Source organism: Ranitomeya variabilis, chromosome 3 (assembly GCF_051348905.1).
Source record: "Ranitomeya variabilis isolate aRanVar5 chromosome 3, aRanVar5.hap1, whole genome shotgun sequence".
NCBI lineage: Eukaryota > Metazoa > Chordata > Amphibia > Anura > Dendrobatidae > Ranitomeya > Ranitomeya variabilis.
The window spans coordinates 228,246,469-228,267,510 of NC_135234.1; positions in this window are offsets into that span (position 1 = coordinate 228,246,469).

The window sequence follows — 21,042 nt, forward strand, 5'->3', positions numbered from 1 at the left end:
AAATTTTGGTTCTTTCAACATGACGGACAAGAGTTTAGCTGAGTCATGTTATTCTTGTTTTCTGCCATTAACCTACAAAAGTTTTGAGACTGACCCAAATTTTGGGTTTCGCAAAGCTTGCTTCTTCAGTGTGTTTAGGTCTTTTATTGAGATTTTTCTAAGTTTACTAAAGTAAAATTATAAGCTTTTCATACGTTTTTAAACTTTGTAATGACATATACATCTAGTTTAGGCAAAAAATTCAACATTTGCAATGTTGACACTTTCATTTTAATAATTCTGGAATTTGCTCTGACATGATGTATATCAGCCAAATCATAACTGACGAATCGAAAAACACTGGTAAGGTAAAGTAACATGGTATAAAAACAAAAACAAAATATAATTATACCTAATTTCCATGCTTAGAGCAATTATTAATAAGCGCAGATTAGCAAAGTTTTGAAAACATCGTCAAAAGAAAATATGCTAATGAAGTTTAAAGGGGTATTCCCATCTCCAAGATCCTATCCTAATACGCAGTAGCATAATAATTAGTGATGAGCGAGTGTACTCGTTGCTTGGGCTTTCCCTGAGCATGCTCGGGTGGTCTCTGTTATGATCCGGTGACCTTGGAGCCGCATGAAAACTTTCTCTGGAGTTGGTGGAACCTGTACTGACCGCAAATCCTGAACTAACACCGCAACTAGAAGTAGCCGTGGGGTGTGCCTAACAAACCCTAGACACCTCGACACAGCCGGAGGACTAAATACCCCTATAGATGGAAATAGGAATGCTATCTTGCCTCAGAGCAGACCCCCAAAGGCTAGGCAGCCCCCCACGAATAATGACTGTGAGTAGGAGAAGAATAGACACACGCAGGTAGAAAACAGGATTTAGCAAAAGAGGCCACTCTAGCTAAATAGGAAAGGATAGGACAGATTACTAGGCGGTCAGTATTAAAACCCTTCCAAAAATATCCACAACAGATAATACAAAAAGTTCCACAATCTAACTAAAGACATGGAATGTATATCTGCCACTCCAGAAAATCCAGCAAGACTGAGAAAATACTGACACAATCTAAGCTGGACAAGAAAACACAAAGAATAGCACTGAATTGTGAAGCACACAGCATGTGTGCCACAGGAAAAAAAAAACAGACACTTATCTTTGCTGATTTGGCAGAATGACAGGAGGAACCAGGCAGAGGTCCAACACCTCCCAACAACAATTGGCAATTGGCAAGGACTAATGAATCCTGCACACCTAAATACCCCAGTCAGAACTGCAATCAGCAGACACACCTGACCAGGACTGCAACCAAGGGACAACTGCATTACCACCTACTACCACCGGAGGGAACCCAAAAGCAGAATTCACAACAGTACCCTCCCCTTGAGGAGGGGTCACCGAACCCTCACCAGCGCCCCCAGGCCGATCAGGATGAGCCATATGAAAGGCACGGACCAGATCAGCTGCATGGACATCAGAAGCAAAAACCCAAGAATTATCCTCCTGGCCATAACTCTTCCATTTGACAAGGTACTGAAGCCTCCGCCTCAAAAAACGAGAATCCAAAATCTTCTCAACCACATACTCCAGCTCCCCATCAACTAAAACAGGGGCCGGAGGATCAACAGAGGGAACAACGGGCACCACATATTTCCGCAATAAAGATCTATGGAAGACATTATGGATAGCAAAAGAGGCCAGAAGCGCCAATCGAAAAGACACCGGAATAATAATATCAGAAATCCTATAAGGACCAATAAACCGAGGCTTGAACTTAGGGGAAGAGACCTTCATAGGAACATGACGGGAAGACAACCAAACCAAATCCCCAACCCGAAGCCGGGAACCAACACACCGACGACGGTTAGAAAACGTTGAACCTCCTCCTGAGACAACACCAAATTGTCCACCACATGAGCCCAAATCTGCTGCAACCTGTCAACCACAGAATCCACACCAGGACAGTCAGAAGGCTCAACCTGCCCAGAAGAAAAACGAGGATGAAAACCAAAATTACAAAAAAAAGGCGAAACCAAAGTAGCCGAACTAGCCCGATTATTAAGGGCAAACTCGGCCAATGGCAAAAAGGCCACCCAATCATCCTGATCGGCAGACACAAAGCATCTCAAATAAGTCTCCAAAGTCTAATTAGTTCGCTCGGTCTGGCCATTTGTCTGAGCATGAAATGCAGAAGAAAAAGACAAATCAATGCCCAGCCTAGCACAAAAGGCCCGCCAAAACCTAGAAACAAACTGGGAACCTCTGTCGGACACAATATTCTCCGGAATACCATGCAAACGAACCACATGCTGAAAAAACAATGGAACCAACTCTGAAGAGGAAGGCAATTTAGGCAAAGGCACCAAATGAACCATCTTAGAAAACTGGTCACAAACAACCCAGATAACCGATATCCTCTGGGAAACCGGAAGATCAGAAATAAAATCCATAGAAATATGCGTCCAGGGCCTCTCAGGGACCGGCAATGGCAAAAGTAACCCACTAGCACGGGAACAACAAGGCTTGGCCCGCACACAAGTCCCACAGGACTGCACAAAAGAACACACATCACGTGACAACGAAAGCCACCAAAAGGACCTACCAACCAAATCTCTGGTACCAAAAATACCAGGATGACCAGCCAACACAGAACAGTGAACCTCAGAAATCACTCTACTAGTCCATCTGTCAGGAACAAACAATTTCCCCACAGGACAGCGGTCAGGTCTATCAGCCTGAAATTCCTGAAGAACCCGCCGTAAATCAGGGGAAATAGCAGAAAGGACCACCCCTTCTTTCAGAATGCCGACCGGTTCAAGGACCTCAGGAGAATCAGGCAAAAAACTCCTAGAAAGGGCATCAGCCTTAATATTCTTAGAACCCGGAAGATATGAAACCACTAAATCAAAATGGGAAAAAAACAAGGACCATCGAGCCTGTCTAGGACTCAGCCGTTTGGCAGACTCGAGGTAAAACAAATTCTTATCATCGGTCAGGACCACAATACGGTGCTTAGCTCCCTCAAGACAATGTCGCCACTCCTCAAACGCCCACTTCATAGCCAACAACTCACGATTGCCGACATCATAATTGCGTTCAGCAGGCGAATACTTGTGGGAGAAGAAGGCACACGGTTTCATCAAAGAACCAATAGAATCCCTCTGAGACAAAACGGCCCCTGCCCCAATCTCAGAAGCATCAATCTCAACCTGAAACGGAAGAGAAACATCCGGTTGGCGCAACACCGGAGCAGAAGTAAATCGGCGTTTAAGCTCCTGAAAGGCAGAGACAGCCGCAGAGGACCAATTCGCCACATCAGCACCTTTTTTCGTCAAATCAGTCAAGGGTTTAACCACGCTGGATAAGTTAGCAATGAACCGGCGATAAAAATTGGCAAAACCCAAAAATTTCTGAAGGCTCTTCACGGATGTGGGTTGAATCCAATCATGAATGGCCTGAACCTTAACCGGAGCCATCTCCATAGATGAGGGAGAAAAAATAAAGCCCAAAAAAGAAACCTTCTGCACCCCAAAGAGACACTTAGACCCCTTCACAAACAAATCATTGTCACGAAGGATCTGAAATAGCATCCTGACCTGTTCCACATGAGACTTCCAATCATCGGAAAAAATCAAAATATTGTCCAAATATACAATCAAGAATTTATCAATATAAGTACGGAAGATATCATGCATGAAGGATTGAAAAACAGATGGAGCGTTAGTGAGCCCGAATGGCTTCACAAGGTATTCAAAATGGCCTTCGGGCGTATTAAACGCAGTTTTCCATTCATCACCCTGCTTAATACGAACAAGATTATATGCCCCCCGAAGGTCAATCTTCGTAAACCAACTAGCCCCCTTAATCCTAGCAAACAAATCGGAAAGCAAAGGTAAAGGGTATTGAAACTTGACCGTGATCTTATTCAAGAGGTGATAATCAATACAAGGTCTCAAGGAGCCATCCTTCTTAGCAACAAAAAAAAACCTGCTCCCAACGGTGAAGAAGATGGCCGAATATGCCCTTTCTCCAAAGACTCCTTAACATAACTCCGCATGGCGGTATGTTCAGGCACAGACAGGTTGAAAAGTCGGCCCTTAGGAAACTTACTGCCTGGAATCAAGTAAATCGCACAATCACAGTCCCTGTGCGGTGGAAGGGAACTGGACTTGGGCTCATCGAATACATCCTGAAAATCCGACAAAAACTCTGGAATTTCAGAAGAGGAGATTGACATCAAAGGAACATCATTATGAACCCCCTGACAACCCCAACTAGTCACAGACATAGATTTCCAATCCAACACAGGATTATGTACCTGCAACCATGGGAAACCCAGCACGATAACATCATGCAAATTATGCAACACCAGAAATCGACAATCTTCCTGATGGTCTGGTGCCAGGGGTGGGATTCAAATTTTTAACAACAGGTCCTCTAAGTCGCGGCGGCCGGAATTTTGGCCACGCCCATTTTCAATAACCCCGCCCATACTAATAAGCCACGCCCAGTGGCACGATTCATATTTTTGGAAGCATGCGAGCAGGTCTGAGAGTGCTGGAGCGCATACCTGCGCTCCTGTTACAGAGCCCGCCCCGACCGCAGGTGTCCTAAACGGGACTCAGAGAGGCAGCGCGATGCTGCCTCTTTGAGTCCCGTTCAGGACACTTGCGGTCGACTCCGGGCTTTGAACAGGAGCGCAGGTATGCGCTCCCTCCAGCACTCTCAGACCCGCTCGCAGGGCAGGTTTGACAGCCGCTTTGCTGCGATTATACGCACCGTATAATCGCAGCAAAATTGTCCGTGTGCGCCTGCCCTTAGGTAAACCTGCATTCGCAGGGGGTTGGACCCGATGGCCCTTGAGGTCCCTTCCAACTCTACAATTTTATAATTCTAAGAATGCTAGCACCAAAGAACAGGGCGCTGATACTGTATATGGGAGAGGGGTGTTATACGGGTTGTGTACTACAGCTCTGCATTTCTCTATACATTATTCAAGGACCAAACAAACCTTGAGGAGTCTTCCATGATGTCAACGTGGCATCCACTGTGTTTCTAGCCAGCAGCTTCAGCTGGTAGCTAAAAATAAGAGAGAAAGTGTTAGGGGCACTGTGATGTCTATATGAACACGATCGTGTCATATACACATCAGCTTTTCCCTCCTATATAGTCCATGACTGGCTGCCACATCCAACAGGGCCCAGGGAAGGCTAGAGGGCTGCAGGGCAAAGGAGGAGGCTAGTGGGGACTGGGTGCTGCAGGGCCCAGGAGGGAGGCTACAGAGTCCAGCAGGAGGCTAGTGGGACTGGGGGCTGCAGGGCCCAGGGGGGAGGCTACAGAGTCCAGCGGGAGGCTAGTGGGACTGGGGGCTGCAGGGCCCAGGGGGAGGCTAGTGGGGACTTGGGGCTGCAGGGCCCAGGGGGAGGCTAGAGGGCTGCAGGGCCCAGGGGGAGGCTGGTGGGGACTTGGGGCTGCAGGGCCCAGGGGGAGGCTACAGGGCTGCAGGGCCCAGGGGGAGGCTAGTGGGGACTTGGGGCTGCAGGGCCCAGGGGGAGGCTAGAGGGCTGCAGGGCCCAGGGGGAGGCTGGTGGGGACTTGGGGCTGCAGGGCCCAGGGGGAGGCTACAGGGCTGCAGGGCCCAGGGGGAGGCTAGTGGGGACTTGGGGCTGCAGGGCCCAGGGGGAGGCTAGAGGGCTGCAGGGCCCAGGGGGGAGGCTGGTGGGGACTTGGGGCTGCAGGGCCCAGGGGGAGGCTACAGGGCGCCCCCCCCCTCTATAATACTATCTACAAGGCACAAATACCGCCACACCATGACCAGATGACATATTACCACCACAGTGATCGAATAATATCAAATACAAGGAACAAATACCAAAACATCATGACCAGACCACATATTACCACCACATAGTGACTGAATACTATAGTACTGATCAATAATAAAAAAAACCCCACAATACTATCACCATAAGTGCCATTATACACAGGAGATCTGTACTTAGTATGCAGTGTCTGTGTACAGGTAATCCAGTGATCACCAGTGACATTATACACAGGAGCTCTGTATATAGTCTATAGGTAATCCAGTGATCACCAGTGACATTATACACAGGACCTCTGTATATAGTGTATGGGTAATACAGTGATCACCAGTGACATTATACACAGGACCTCTGTATATAGTATACAGTGTATAGTGTCAGTGTATAGGTAACACACTGACTCACCAGTGACGTCTCTAGGTGAAGTCCTTCATCTTTCATCCCGCACAGACCGCCATCACTTCATCCAGCCAGGACTCGTCTCTGCAGGAAATAACACAGTTATCTCGAGTTCCACTTGCAGAACACATTACTTAATTTTCCCAACTTTTACATTACACCACACGAAGAAGGCGACATAGTGTCACTGTACACAGTAATAGGACCGCCCCTCCATTTAAAACAGTGTACTCAAAAAATAAAATAAATACATCACTGCAGTAATAATATCCCTTAATTAGCCCCCTATGGTAATAATATTCGCCATCCTAGCCCCTGTGTGTCTCATTCCTGGCGTCAGCCATATGTTCTCCCATCCTGCCCTAATGAGTATCCATCCTGCCCCATATGATCTTCCCATCCTGCCCCATCTGTCTCCATCGTATCCATCCTGCCCCATGATCCTGCCCCATCTGTCTCCAATCCTGCCTCCAGTGTCTCCAGTCATGCCGCCATGTCTGTCATCCTGCCCCCTGTGTCTCCAATCATGCCCCGTTTCTCCATTCTGCCCGTGTCCAGCAATCTGCCCCTGTGTCCAGCTTTCTACCCCCGTGTCCAGCTTTCTGCCCCCCTGTGTCCAGCTTTCTGCCCCCCTGTGTCCAGCTTTCTGCCCCCCTGTGTCCAGCTTTCTGCCCCAGTGTCCAGCTTTCTGCCCCCATGTCCAGCTTTCTGCCCCAGCGTCCAGCTTTCAGCCCCAGCGTCCAGCGTTCTGCCCCAGCGTCCATCGTTCTGCCCCAGCGTCCATCGTTCTGCCCCAGCGTCCAGCTTTCTGACCCCCTGTGTCCAGCTTTCTGACCCCGTTTCCAGCTTTCTGCCCCCGTGTCCAGCTTTCTGCCCCAGTGTCCAGCTTTCTGCCCCCGCGTCCAGCTTTCTGCCCCAGCGTCCAGCTTTCTGCCCCCGTGTCCAGCTTTCTGCCCCCCTGTGTCCAGCTTTCTGCCCCCCTGTGTCCAGCTTTCTGCCCCCCTGTGTCCAGCTTTCTGCCCCAGTGTCCAGCTTTCTGCCCCCGTGTCCAGCTTTCTGCCCCAGCGTCCAGCTTTCAGCCCCAGCGTCCAGCGTTCTGCCCCAGCGTCCAGCGTTCTGCCTCAGCGTCCATCGTTCTGCCCCAGCGTCCAGCTTTCTGACCCCCTGTGTCCAGCTTTCTGACCCCGTTTCCAGCTTTCTGCCCCCCTGTGTCCAGCTTTCTGCCCCCGTGTCCAGCTTTCTGCCCCAGCGTCCAGCTTTCAGCCCCAGCGTCCAGCGTTCTGCCCCAGCGTCCAGCGTTCTGCCCCAGCGTCCATCATTCTGCCCCAGCGTCCAGCGTTCTGCCCCAGCGTCCATCGTTCTGCCCCAGCGTCCAGCTTTCTGACCCCAGTGTCCAGCTTTCTGCCCCTGTGTCCAGCTTTCTGCCCCCCTGTGTCCAGCTTTCTGCCCCAGTGTCCAGCTTTCTGCCCCCCTGTGTCCAGCTTTCTGCCCCCGTGTCCAGCTTTCTGCCCCAGCGTCCAGCTTTCAGCCCCAGCGTCCAGCGTTCTGCCCCAGCGTCCATCGTTCTGCCCCAGCGTCCAGCTTTCTGACCCCCTGTGTCCAGCTTTCTGACCCCCTGTTTCCAGCTTTCTGCCCCCCTGTGTCCAGCTTTCTGCCCTGGGCCCCCCCGATCGCCGCTCTCAATAAAAAAAAAAAAAAAGTTCTGCTTACCTGACCGCGAACCTGCTCTCTCTGGTTATCGGTGGGGGCGGCCATCTTCCTGAGGCTGCGCGTGCGCAGGTGGAGTGCTCTGCTGACCGGGGCTTCAGGAAAATGGCCGCGGGATGCCGCGCATGCGCAGATGGAGATCGCGGCGGCCATTTTTCTGAAGCCGAGATGCGAACGGTAAATTCTGCGCCGCCGGCGACCCGCCCCCCGTATTGTGCCGCCCCCCGCATTGTGCCGCCCGGGGCGGCCCGCCCCCCCCGCTTCCTACGCCACTGCCAGTGGTAACCATTTTGAAAATTTCTATCTGCCAGCGTTCCGGTAATTGAAAATGGCATTTTCAATTACCGGAACGCTGGCAGATAGAAATTTTAGTAAACGGCTGCCCCGTACCGGGTCGTACCGGCTGAATCCCACCCCTGTCTGGCGCCATGTGCATGGTCACCTGTGTCCAAAACTGGGGCTTGTTTTTAGCCAAAGGTGTAGCATCAATCCCCCTTAAAGGAATAGGGTTCTGCAAAGGCTGCAAGGGAAAACCACAATGCCTGGCAAACTCAAAATCCATTAAGTTCAAGGCGGCGCCTGAATCCACAAACGCCATGACAGAAAATGATGACAATGAGCAGATCAAGGACACCAATAACAGAAATTTAGGTTGTACAGTACTGATAGTAAATGAACTAGCGATCCTTTTTGTCTGCTTAGGGCAGACTGAAATGACATGAGAAGCGTCGCCACAATAATAACACAACCTATTCTGACGTCTGAATCCTTGTCGTTCCATTCTAGACAAAATCCTATCATACTGCATTGGCTCAGGACTTTGCTCTAAGGACGACGCCACAGCGCGCACAGTTTGACGCTCCCGCAAATGCCGATCAATCTGAATGGCCAGAGACATAGAATCACTCAGACTGGAAGGCGTGGGAAACCCCACCATAACATCTTTAACGGATTCAGAAAGACCCTTTCTGAAAATTGCCGCCAAAGCATTATCATTCCATTTAGTCAACACAGACCATTTTCTAAATTTCTGACAATACAATTCTGCCAAAACAGCAAATCTGAATATATCTATTTGGAAATATCCAACAAATCCCACCAATATTTAGAGGAACATAGCTATAGTAGGAATTAAAACATAACCTTTATTTTATTATATTATAAGGTAAAAATCAAAAAACAAACAAACAAAAAGTGTCACCCCAAAAAAATACTAAATGATATAACCTGTATGGTAATATACCAATGGATAGTACTATTAAATTGTAGTTGGAACAGTAATTACACACATAAAGTGTGCTGTACCAGACTATCAAGATACCTATAATCTATGATAGAAGCGCATATAAGTGCAAAAATTGCTTTATCAGGTAATCTTGTTTGTATAGGTATCAGCAGGTATCAAAAGCAGATAATAGGCAGGCGGGATGAAATAAAGCAAAATGCGGTGGACATCATAAATAATGTTTAAAACAGGAATGATCTCACCAATTGCCATAGACCAGGTAGGTGAAGCCCACGATTCGCTGGAGCGGAGAATTCCATGGATCAGCGATGTCGGGAGACAATACCCTGTCAATCCCTGAAGGGCTATCGATACATCTACGTCCCAAACTCCCGCCCTTACAAGGGCAGTCCACAGCTACCCCTGAGCAATATCATGCCCTGCACTCTCCCTATTGAAGTGTCCCGACGCGTTTCCTTGCAGGCCTAATCATCAGGGGACTTGCCTGCCTGGGAGATAAAGTGCACGAGTGCTAAACAAAAGGACATAAGGACCTGCCACCCTCCTTATTATGATGAAGAGCAGGGGTAGCTGTGGACTGCCCTTGTAAGGGCGGGAGTTTGGGACGTAGGTGTATCGATAGCCCTTCAGGGATTGACAGGGTATTGTCTCCCGACATCGCTGATCCATGGAATTCTCCGCTCCAGCGAATCGTGGGCTTCACCTACCTGGTCTATGGCAATTGGTGAGATCATTCCTGTTTTAAACATTATTTATGATGTCCACCGCATTTTGCTTTATTTCATCCCGCCTGCCTATTATCTGCTTTTGATACCTGCTGATACCTATACAAACAAGATTACCTGATAAAGCAATTTTTGCACTTATATGCGCTTCTATCATAGATTATAGGTATCATGATAGTCTGGAACAGCACACTTTATGTGTGTAATTACTGTTCCAACTACAATTTAATAGTACTATCCATTGGTATATTACCATACAGGTTATATCATTTAGTATTTTGGGGGGGTGACACTTTTTGTTTGTTTGTTTTTTGATTTTTACCTTATAATATAATAAAATAAAGGTTATGTTTTAATCCCCCAATACAATTCTGCCGCCTCTTGACCCTGAGACAGGGCCAACAAGGTTTTCTCCGCTTGATCCACAGAATTCGGTTCATCATATAATAATCCTAAACCCTGAAAAAAGGAATCTACATTAAGCAAGGCCGGATTCCCAGGTTCCAGGGAAAATGCCCAATCCTGTGGATCGCCACGCAGCAGGGAGATGACAATTTTAACCTGCTGAATGGAATCACCGGAGGATCACGGTCTCAGAGCAAAAAACAGTTTACAATTGTTTTTGAAACCCCAAAATTTGGACCTATCACCAAAAAACAAATCAGGAGTAGGAATCTTCGGCTCTAAAGCAGGAGTCTGAACAATATAATCAGAAATATCCTGTACCCTAGCAGCAAGCTGGTCTACACGAGAAGCTAATTCCTGAACATCCATGCTGGCACAAGACTCCTCAGCCACCCATAAATAAAGAGAGAAGAGAAGACAAAACAGACTGCAGAAAAAAAAATGGCTCAACACCTTTCTTCCCTTCTTCTGAGATGCATTTAACTCATTATTGGCCAGTTGTACTGTTATGATCCGGTGACCTTGGAGCCGCATGAAAACTTTCTCTGGAGTCGGTGGAACCTGTACTGACTGCAAATCCTGAACTAACACCGCAACTAGAAGTAGCCGTGGGTTGTGCCTAACAAACCCTAGACACCTCGACACAGCCGGAGGACTAAATACCCCTATAGATGGAAATAGGAATGCTATCTTGCCTCAGAGCAGACCCCCAAAGGCTAGGCAGCCCCCCACAAATAATGACTGTGAGTAGGAGAAGAATAGACACACGCAGGTAGAAAACAGGATTTAGCAAAAGAGGCCACTCTAGCTAAATAGGAAAGGATAGGACGGATTACTAGGCGGTCAGTATTAAAACCCTTCCAAAAATATCCACAACAGATAATACAAAAAGTTCCACAATCTAACTAAAGACATGGAATGTATATCTGCCACTCCAGAGAATCCAGCAAGACTGAGAAAATACTGACACAATCTAAGATGGACAAGAAAACACAAAGAATAGCACTGAATTGTGAAGCACACAGCATGTGTGCCACAGGAAAAAAAAAAAACCGACACTTATCTTTGCTGATTTGGCAGAATGACAGGAGGAACCAGGCAGAGGTCCAACACCTCCCAACATCAATTGGCAACTGGCAAGGACTAATGAATCCTGTACACCTAAATACCCCAGTCAGAACTGCAATCAGCAGACACACCTGACCAGGACTGCAACCAAGGGACAACTGCATTACCACCTACTACCACCGGAGGGAACCCAAAAGCAGAATTCACAACAGGTCTCCGAGTATTTGTTAGTGCTCGGAGATTTAGTTTTTTGTTGTGAATTCCATTTCTCGGACTCCCTCCTGTGGTCATGAATGGTACTTTGGTTAGTTCTGCTCTTAGACTCCCTCTGGTGGCTTTGAGCGGAACTGCTGGTCTCTGAGGTTTTCTTTCTCAGCTGCCCTCATTTATTGTTATGTTGGCTTCCCTATTTAACTCAACTCAGATTGTTACTTCATGCCAGCTGTCAATGTATCAGTATTGGTTCAGATCTCTCTTGGACTTCTCTGAGGACCTGTCTACTCCAGCAGAAGCTAAGTCCCTGCTAGTTCATTTGTTGTTACTGCTGCCTGAATATATTTCTTAGTACTGCTAAATTCTAGTCCAGCTTGCTATCATGATATTTCCTTGCTAGCTGGAAGCTCTGGGGTGCAGTGTTGCACCTCCACACCGTGAGTCGGTGTGGGGGTCTTTTTGCATACTCTGCGTGGTTTTTGTAGTTTTTTGTGCTGACCGCATAGTTTCCTTTTCTATCCTCTGACTATTTAGTGAAGTCTGGCCTCCTTTGCTAAAACCTGTTTCATTCCTGTGTTTGTGACTTTCCTCTTAACTCACAGTCAATATATGTGGGGGGCTGCCTTTACCTTTGGGGAATTTCTCTGAGGCAAGGTTAGGCTTCTATTTCTATCTTTAGGGGTAGTTAGCTCTTAGGCTGTGAAGAGGCGTCTAGGGAGAGTTAGGTACGCTCCACGGCTATTTCTAGTGTGTGTGATAGGAGTAGGGTTTGCGGTCAGCAGAGTTCCCACTTTCCAAGAGCTTGTTCCGATTACTAGTTTACTCATCAGGTCATTCCGGGTGCTCCTAACCACCAGGTCCATAACAGTACAGCTGGCCATCAAAGTGTTAATGCATCTCAAAAGAGGGATAAGAGAAGTTCTGAACCCATTTTTTTTTCTTTGCAGTGTGTTTTGTCTCTCTTTTCCCCTTAATCTCTGGGTGGTTCAGGACTCAGGTGTAGATATGGATATTCAGGGTCTGTCCTCTTGTGTGGATCAACTCACTGCAAGGGTCCAAAGCATTCAAGATTATGTAGTTCAGAATCCGATGTCAGAGCCTAGAATTCCAATTCCTGATTTGTTTTCTGGGGATAGATCTAAGTTTCTGAATTTCAAAAATAATTGTAGACTGTTTCTTGCTTTGAAACCCCGCTCCTCTGGTGACCCCATTCAGCAAGTAAAAATTATTATTTCTTTGTTACGTGGCGACCCTCAAGACTGGGCATTCTCCCTTGCGCCAGGAGATCCTGCATTGCTTAATGTAGATGCGGTTTTTCTGGCGCTTGGATTGCTTTATGACGAACCTAATTCAGTGAATCAGGCAGAGAAAGCCTTGCTGGCTTTGTGTCAGGGTCAGGATGAAGCGGAGGTATATTGTCAGAAGTTTAGAAAGTGGTCTGTGCTTACTCAATGGAATGAGTGTGCCCTGGCAGCAATTTTTAGAAAGGGTCTCTCTGAGGCCCTTAAGGATGTTATGGTGGGCTTCCCCACGCCTGCTGGTCTGAATTAATCAATGTCCTTGGCCATTCAAATTGATCGACGTTTGCGTGAGCGCAAAATTGTGCACCATTTGGTGGTGTCCTCTGAGCAGAGGCCTGAGCCTATGCAATGTGATAGAACTTTGACCAGAATTGAACGGCAAGAACACAGACGTCAGAATCGGCTGTGTTTTTACTGTGGTGACCCTACTCATGCTATCTCTGATTGTCCTAAGCGCACTAAGCGGTTCGCTAGGTCTGTCACCATTGCTACTGTACAGCCTAAATTCCTTTTGTCTGTTACTTTGATTTGCTCTCTGTCGTCCTACTCGGTTATGGCATTTGTGGATTCGGGCGCTGCCCTGAATTTGATGGACTTGGAGTTTGCCAGGCATTGTGGTTTTTTCCTGGAGCCTTTGCAGTATCCTATTCCATTAAGGGGTATTGATGCTACGCCTTTGGCCAGGAATAAACCTCAGTACTGGACTCAGTTGACCATGTGCATGGCTCCTGCACATCAGGAAGATATTCGCTTTTTGGTGTTGCATAATTTGCATGATGTGGTCGTGTTGGGTTTGCCATGGCTACAGGTTCATAATCCAGTATTGGATTGGAAATCAATGTCTGTGTCTAGTTGGGGTTGTCAAGGGGTACATGGCGATATTCCGATGATGTCAATTTCTTCATCCACTCCTTCTGATGTCCCTGAGTTTCTGTCGGATTACCAGGATATATTTGATGAGCCCAAATCCAGTATCCTACCCCCTCATAGGGATTGTGATTGTGCTATAAATTTGATCCCTGGTAGTAAGTTTCCTAAGGGCCGACTTTTCAATTTATCCGTGCCAGAACACGCCGCTATGTGGAGTTATATAAAGGAGTCCTTGGAGAAAGGGCATATTCGCCCGTCTTCATCACCGTTGGGAGCAGGGTTCTTTTTTGTGGCCAAGAAGGATGGTTCTCTGAGACCCTGTATAGACTATCGCCTTCTCAATAAAATCACGGTCAAATTTCAGTACCCTTTGCCTCTGCTGTCTGATTTGTTTGCTCGGATTAAGGGGGCTAGTTGGTTCACCAAGATAGATCTTCGAGGGGTGTATAACCTTGTGCGTATTAAACAGGGCGATGAATGGAAAACAGCATTTAATACGCCCGAGGGCCATTTTGAGTACCTGGTGATGCCATTCGGGCTTTCTAACGCTCCATCTGTGTTTCAGTCCTTTATGCATGACATCTTCCGAAAGTATCTGGATAGATTCATGATTGTATATTTGGATGATATTTTGGTCTTTTCAGATGATTGGGAGTCTCATGTGAAGCAGGTCAGAATGGTATTTCAGGTCCTTCATGCTAATTCCTTGTTTGTGAAGGGGTCTAAGTGTCTCTTTGGAGTTCAGAAGGTTTCCTTTTTGGGCTTCATTTTTTCCCCTTCTACTATCGAGATGGATCCTGTTAAAGTTCAGGCCATTTATGATTGGACTCAACCTACATCTGTGAAGAGTCTTCAGAAATTCCTGGGTTTTGCTAATTTTTACCGTCGCTTCATCGCTAATTTTTCTAGTATGGTGAAACCTTTGACTGATTTGACAAAGAAAGGTGCTGATGTGGTGAATTGGTCCTCTGCGGCCGTGGAGGCTTTTCAGGAGCTGAAACATCGTTTTTCTTTGGCCCCTGTGTTGCGTCAGCCAGATGTTTCGCTCCCTTTTCAGGTTGAGGTTGATGCTTCTGAGATTGAAGCAGGGGCTGTTTTGTCTCAAAGAAGTTCTGATGGCTCTGTGATGAAGCCATGTGCCTTCTTTTCTAGAAAGTTTTCACCTGCTGAGCGTAATTATGATGTTGGCAATCGGGAGCTGCTGGCTATGAAGTGGGCATTCGAGGAGTGGCGACATTGGCTTGAGGGAGCCAAGCACCGCGTGGTGGTCTTGACGGATCACAAGAATTTGACTTATCTCGAGTCTGCCAAGCGGTTGAATCCTAGACAGGCTCGATGGTCACTGTTTTTCTCCCGATTCGATTTTGTGGTCTCATACCTTCCGGGTTCTAAGAATGTGAAGGCTGATGCCCTTTCTAGGAGTTTTGTGCCTGATTCTCCGGGAGTCCCTGAGCCGGCTGGTATTCTCAAAGAGGGGGTAATTCTGTCTGCCATCTCCCCTGATTTGCGGCGGGTGCTGCAGGAGTTTCAGGCTGATAGACCTGACCGTTGTTCAGCGGAGAAACTGTTTGTCCCTGATAGATGGACTAGCAGAGTTATTTCTGAGGTTCATTGCTCGGTGTTGGCTGGTCATCCTGGCATTTTTGGTACCAGGGATTTGGTGGCTAGGTCCTTTTGGTGGCCTTCCTTGTCACGGGATGTGCGTTCTTTTGTGCAGTCTTGTGGGACTTGTGCTCTGGCCAAGCCCTGCTGTTCTCGTGCCAGTGGGTTGCTTTTGCCCTTGCCGGTCCCGAAAAGGCCCTGGACGCATGTTTCCATGGATTTTATTTCAGATCTTCCTGTCTCTCAAAGGATGTCTGTCATCTGGGTGGTTTGTGATCGCTTTTCTAAGATGGTCCATTTGGTACCCTTGCCTAAATTACCTTCCTCCTCTGATTTGGTGCCATTATTCTTTCAGCATGTGGTTCATTTGCATGGCATTCCGGAGAACATTGTGTCGGACAGAGGGTCCCAGTTTGTCTCTAGGCTTTGGCGGTCCTTTTGTGCTAAGATTGGCATTGATTTGTCTTTTTCTTCGGCTTTCCATCCTCAGACAAATGGCCAAACTGAACGAACCAACCAGCCTTTGGAAACCTATCTGAGATGCTTTGTTTCTGCTGATCAGGATGATTGGGTGACCTTTTTGCCATTGGCTGAGTTCGCCCTTAATAATCGGGCTAGTTCGGCTACTTTGGTTTCGCCTTTTTTTTGCAGTTCTGGTTTTCATCCTCGTTTTTCTTCAGGGCAGGTTGAGCCTTCTGACTGTCCTGGTGTGGATTCTGTGGTGGACAGATTGCAGCAAATTTGGACTCACGTGGTGGACAATTTGACGTTGTCCCAGGAGAAGTCTCAACGTTTCGCTAACCGCCGTCGTTGTGTTGGTCCTCGACTTCGTGTTGGGGATTTGGTTTGGTTATCTTCTCGTTATGTTCCTATGAAGGTTTCTTCTCCTAAGTTTAAGCCTCGTTTCATTGGTCCTTATAAGATTTCTGAAATTCTCAACCCTGTGTCATTTCGTTTGGTCCTTCCAGCTTCCTTTGCCATCCATAATGTGTTCCATAGGTCGTTGTTGCGGAGGTATGTGGCGCCTATGGTTCCCTCCGTTGATCCTCCTGCTCCGGTGTTGGTTGAGGGGGAGTTGGAGTATGTGGTGGAAAAAATTTTGGATTCTCGTATTTCGAGACGGAAGCTCCAGTACCTGGTTAAGTGGAAGGGCTATGGTCAGGAGGATAATTCCTGGGTTGTTGCCTCTGATGTCCATGCTGCCGATTTGGTTCGTGCCTTTCATTTGGCTCGTCCTGATCGGCCTGGGGGCCCTGGTGAGGGTTCGGTGACCCCTCCTCAAGGGGGGGGGTACTGTTGTGAATTCCATTTCTCGGACTCCCTCCTGTGGCCATGAATGGTACTTTGGTTAGTTCTGCTCTTGGACTCCCTCTGGTGGCTTTGAGTGGAACTGCTGGTCTCTGAGGTTTTCTTTCTCAGCTGCCCTCGTTTATTGTTATGTTGGCTTCCCTATTTAATTCTACTCAGATCGTTACTTCATGCCAGCTGTCAATGTATCAGTATTGGTTCAGATCTCTCTTGGACTTCTCTGAGGACCTGTCTACTCCAGCAGAAGCTAAGTCCCTGCTAGTTCATTTGTTGTTACTGCTGCCTGAATATATTTCTTAGTACTGCTAAATTCTAGTCCAGCTTGCTATCATGATATTTCCTTGCTAGCTGGAAGCTCTGAGGTGCAGTGTTGCACCTCCACACCGTGAGTCGGTGTGGGGGTCTTTTTGCATACTCTGCGTGGTTTTTGTAGTTTTTTGTGCTGACCGCATAGTTTCCTTTTCTATCCTCTGACTATTTAGTGAAGTCTGGCCTCCTTTGCTAAAACCTGTTTCATTCCTGTGTTTGTGACTTTCCTCTTAACTCACAGTCAATATATGTGGGGGGCTGCCTTTACCTTTGGGGAATTTCTCTGAGGCAAGGTTAGGCTTCTATTTCTATCTTTAGGGGTAGTTAGCTCTTAGGCTGTGAAGAGGCGTCTAGGGAGAGTTAGGTACGCTCCACGGCTATTTCTAGTGTGTGTGATAGGAGTAGGGTTTGCGGTCAGCAGAGTTCCCACTTTCCCAGAGCTTGTTCCGATTACTAGTTTACTCATCAGGTCATTCCGGGTGCTCCTAACCACCAGGTCCATAACAGTTTTTATTGCCTCAGCTGCATGATTTACGGCTGATAGACAGGCTGAATACATGTGAGGAATGCCTGAATGTTAGGGAATTTCCACATGTATTCAGGCTGTCCAGCAGCCGTAAATCATGCAGCTGAGGCAATAAAATTTAATCTCCGAGCACTAACAAATACTCGGAGATCACCCGAGCAACGAGTATACTCACTCATCACTAGTAATAATAATATTAGCATATGGCTCCAATTAGAAATGTAATATGTTTTTTCTGATTGCTGTGTCTCTTTCTTCATGTACAGGTATTGCAGGACCATAGGTATCTATGGTTACGACCACTGATATAGTGACAGATAGTTAGCTACTTGCTAATGGTCGTAACCATGGATACCTAAGATCCTGCAATGCCTGCACATGAGGAAAGAGACATAGCCAATCAGAAAAACCACATAGAGATTACAGGAATACCAAAATTGTTATTCGTTTATACATGTGAGGCCAACTACTGTTCTAATGTTGATTTAGCATTTATTCGGTCAAATAATGGTGGTTAAGATATGTTCCCTAAATGTTAACGGCCTAAATAGCCCACAGAAAGGTCATTTATGTAGAGTGAGGCAATTTCTTCTAAATGTAATATTTTTTGTGCTCAGGAAACTCACATAGGCCAGAAGGATGTATGTAGCGTTGGACATCCCCTTTTTCCGCATGTGATTCAGACCAATTTTTAGAAAAAACGGAGAGCAGTGTTACTAGCTGTAAATAGTTTTGTGGCTTTTCCCCTAATTAAATGTAGAGTCAGTCACCAATTGTGCAAGTTCTCCCACTTAAAAAGATGAGAGAGGCCTGTAACTGACATCACAGGTAGACCAAAAACTATGAGAGTCAAAATGAGAAAACAAATCCAGAAAATCACCTTGTCTCATTTGGCAAGATTTATTTAGCAAATTGTGGTGGAAAATAAGTATTTAGTCATTAACAAAAGTTCATCTTAATATTTTGTTATATATCCTTTGTTGGTAATGACAGAGGTCAAAAGTTTTCTGTAAGTCTTCACAAGGTTGGCACTCACTGTTGGTGGTATGTTGGCCCATTTCTCCAGCAAAGGCCGGAGCAAAGCCTCACCTCCCCCCCCCCGGCGTGGGCGGAGGCCGGCATGACAATGGTTGGGGGAGGTAGGGGTTATTCATGAAGGGGTGGGGGTTGGTGGGGGCCGGTTATATGGCAGGGATTGGGGAGGGGTTTGCCACTTCCAGCTCTCCAGGGGTCACGATCGGTCCTCCCCTCATCCTTTGCTTACCATGGCCGACGTGGACCGGATATAGGAGAGCCTGAGGGCCGGGGGGCTGGCTTGAGAGGCAGGTGGAGGGTATCATCAGAGGGACAGTGGGGTCTGCTGGGGAACGCAGCCTCCGGAGAGGCTGTCACCGGACGCTGCTTCCAGGACCCAGAGGAGATGCAGGAGACCCTCCGGGGACCCTCCAGGCCAGGCGCCAATCAGATCTCGTGCCGGCAGGCTCCGCTCTGGGAGGAATCCAATCACCAGGCGGGGATCGGCAGTGGCATCTAGGCCTGCAACACGTGCCAGTATGAGGAGGCGGAGCCAATGCGCGCCAGGCCTTCTGGGAGAGGTGTCGTCACGGGGGGTCACCATGGCAAAATACCAGCCAGACGGCCTGCCTCTACACAACAGAGGGACACTTCATTGCGAGGAGATGAGGCAGCAGTGGGCGGCATTCATTTGGGCTTGGAGGTGCCGGCTCATTCTGTGTTTGCAGCAGGGGGCTCTCCTGCACCTGGTGGGACATGGGTGACATCTTCTCCCCTGTTGCCGGGGGTTTCAGGCAGCAGGCCATGCGCTGCGGGTCACCAGCGCAGGCACAGCTTGCTGGTGCATTGCATCAGGTGGGATCTTCCTCCCTTCTGGATCATCTTCCTGGGATGTCAGGAACATCTGGGACGCCGGGGTCCTGTTTGGGGCCTCTGGATGGCACGGTGAGCATAAACAGCGCATTGGATGGTCGTCTGGATTCCCCTTTTCTGGCTGGAGGGATCACAGCCCCCTTGCAGCCCGGTGAGTATGACTCTGTGTTTTGTTTGTCTCCACAGAATTTATTGTCCCCGGTTTTAAGGGATAGTCAGAGGGTTGGGGTAGGCCCCGGTGGGGGGGGTTGGGGGTACTGAGGATCCGGTTAGCGGGATTGTAAGGGAGGTTTTGGATAATGTGCAGGATTTGCTTACACATCTGGAAAGGGGAGTTGCGGCACCGGGGCATTTAGCTGCTTGGGTGGGTCCGCAAGCTGGATGTTGTGTTTGGCCGAAGAGGTCGCTTGAGGGGTTGAGTAGGCTTTCTCATCCAGTGTCAGTGAAGACTAAGAAGGAAAAGGAGTGTAGAATCCATTTAGATGACAGGGCACATGGGGAGGTTTATGTGTGCTTCGAGGGTCCGTTGGGGGCACACCCTAAGAAGGAAGTCCGGGCAAAAATCTGGAAGGATGGATATGTTGAGATTTTTTCTCTGCATCGTTTGGATAAATTTAATTTAGACACAGGAAAGAAGGATGACCGTAAGAAGGATTAGGAGGAGAAGCAAAGGTGGCGATTGATCCCTCAAACTTTTGTGAACTGGTTACAGGCTTTTGTCATTCTGCCAAACGTAATTGGGGAGAAGGCTCCGGAGAATTTCTCTCCCCTATTTTGTTACATGGACTCTATTGGGGAGGCCCATAGGTCTTATGGGGGTCAAGCTTGGCTCCGTTATGATGAGCAATTCCGTCAGAGGAAGGCGATAAGGCCTGCAATTAGGTGAGATCAAAAAGATATAGGCCTGTGGCTGAGGATTATGGCAGCCAAAAGATCGGGTAATTCGTTTCAGGGGTGGGCCGGTTCTTCCGGCCACGCCAACAGTCAGTCCAGCACCACAGGGGGTGGCGGCCAGACGGGGCAGGCTGATGGGAAAAAATTGGGATTATGCTGGCAGTTCAATGATAGCCAGTGCAAGTTCGGAGCCAATTGTAAATTTAAACACCTCTGCTCCCATTGCAATGGCTCTTCACATAGGGCTGCCAGATGCTTCAAGAAAGGAAAGCCTAGAGCAAGGGACATTAATTCTCAAGGGGGATGCTCCAGTGAGGTTGGAAAGGATGGTCCCCTATCTAAATAGATACCCTGACAGGGAGAAAGCGGCATTGTTGTTACTAGGCTTTAAAGTTGGTTTTACGATCCCCCCCTACTTTTGCTATCCCCCGGGTCCTTAAGAGCCTCCAATCGGCTGAAATTTATGGGAATGCAGTTTCAGAGAAATTGGGTAAGGAGGTCGCTTTGGGTCATATGGCAGGTCTGTTTAGTTGTCCTCCGTTTAAGGATCTTGTCGTTTCACCCTTGGGGGTGGTGCCCTTGAAGGAACCGAATAAGTTTTAGCTCATTCAACATCTGTCTTAGCCCCGGGGCATGTTGGTAAATGCTGGAATTGATTCGGAGCTCTGCTCCGTGGTTTACACTTCCTTTGATGAGGCAGTTCGGTTGGTAAAAAAATGTGATAAAGGAGCTTTGTGGGCAAAGACGGACATTGAGTCTGCTTTTC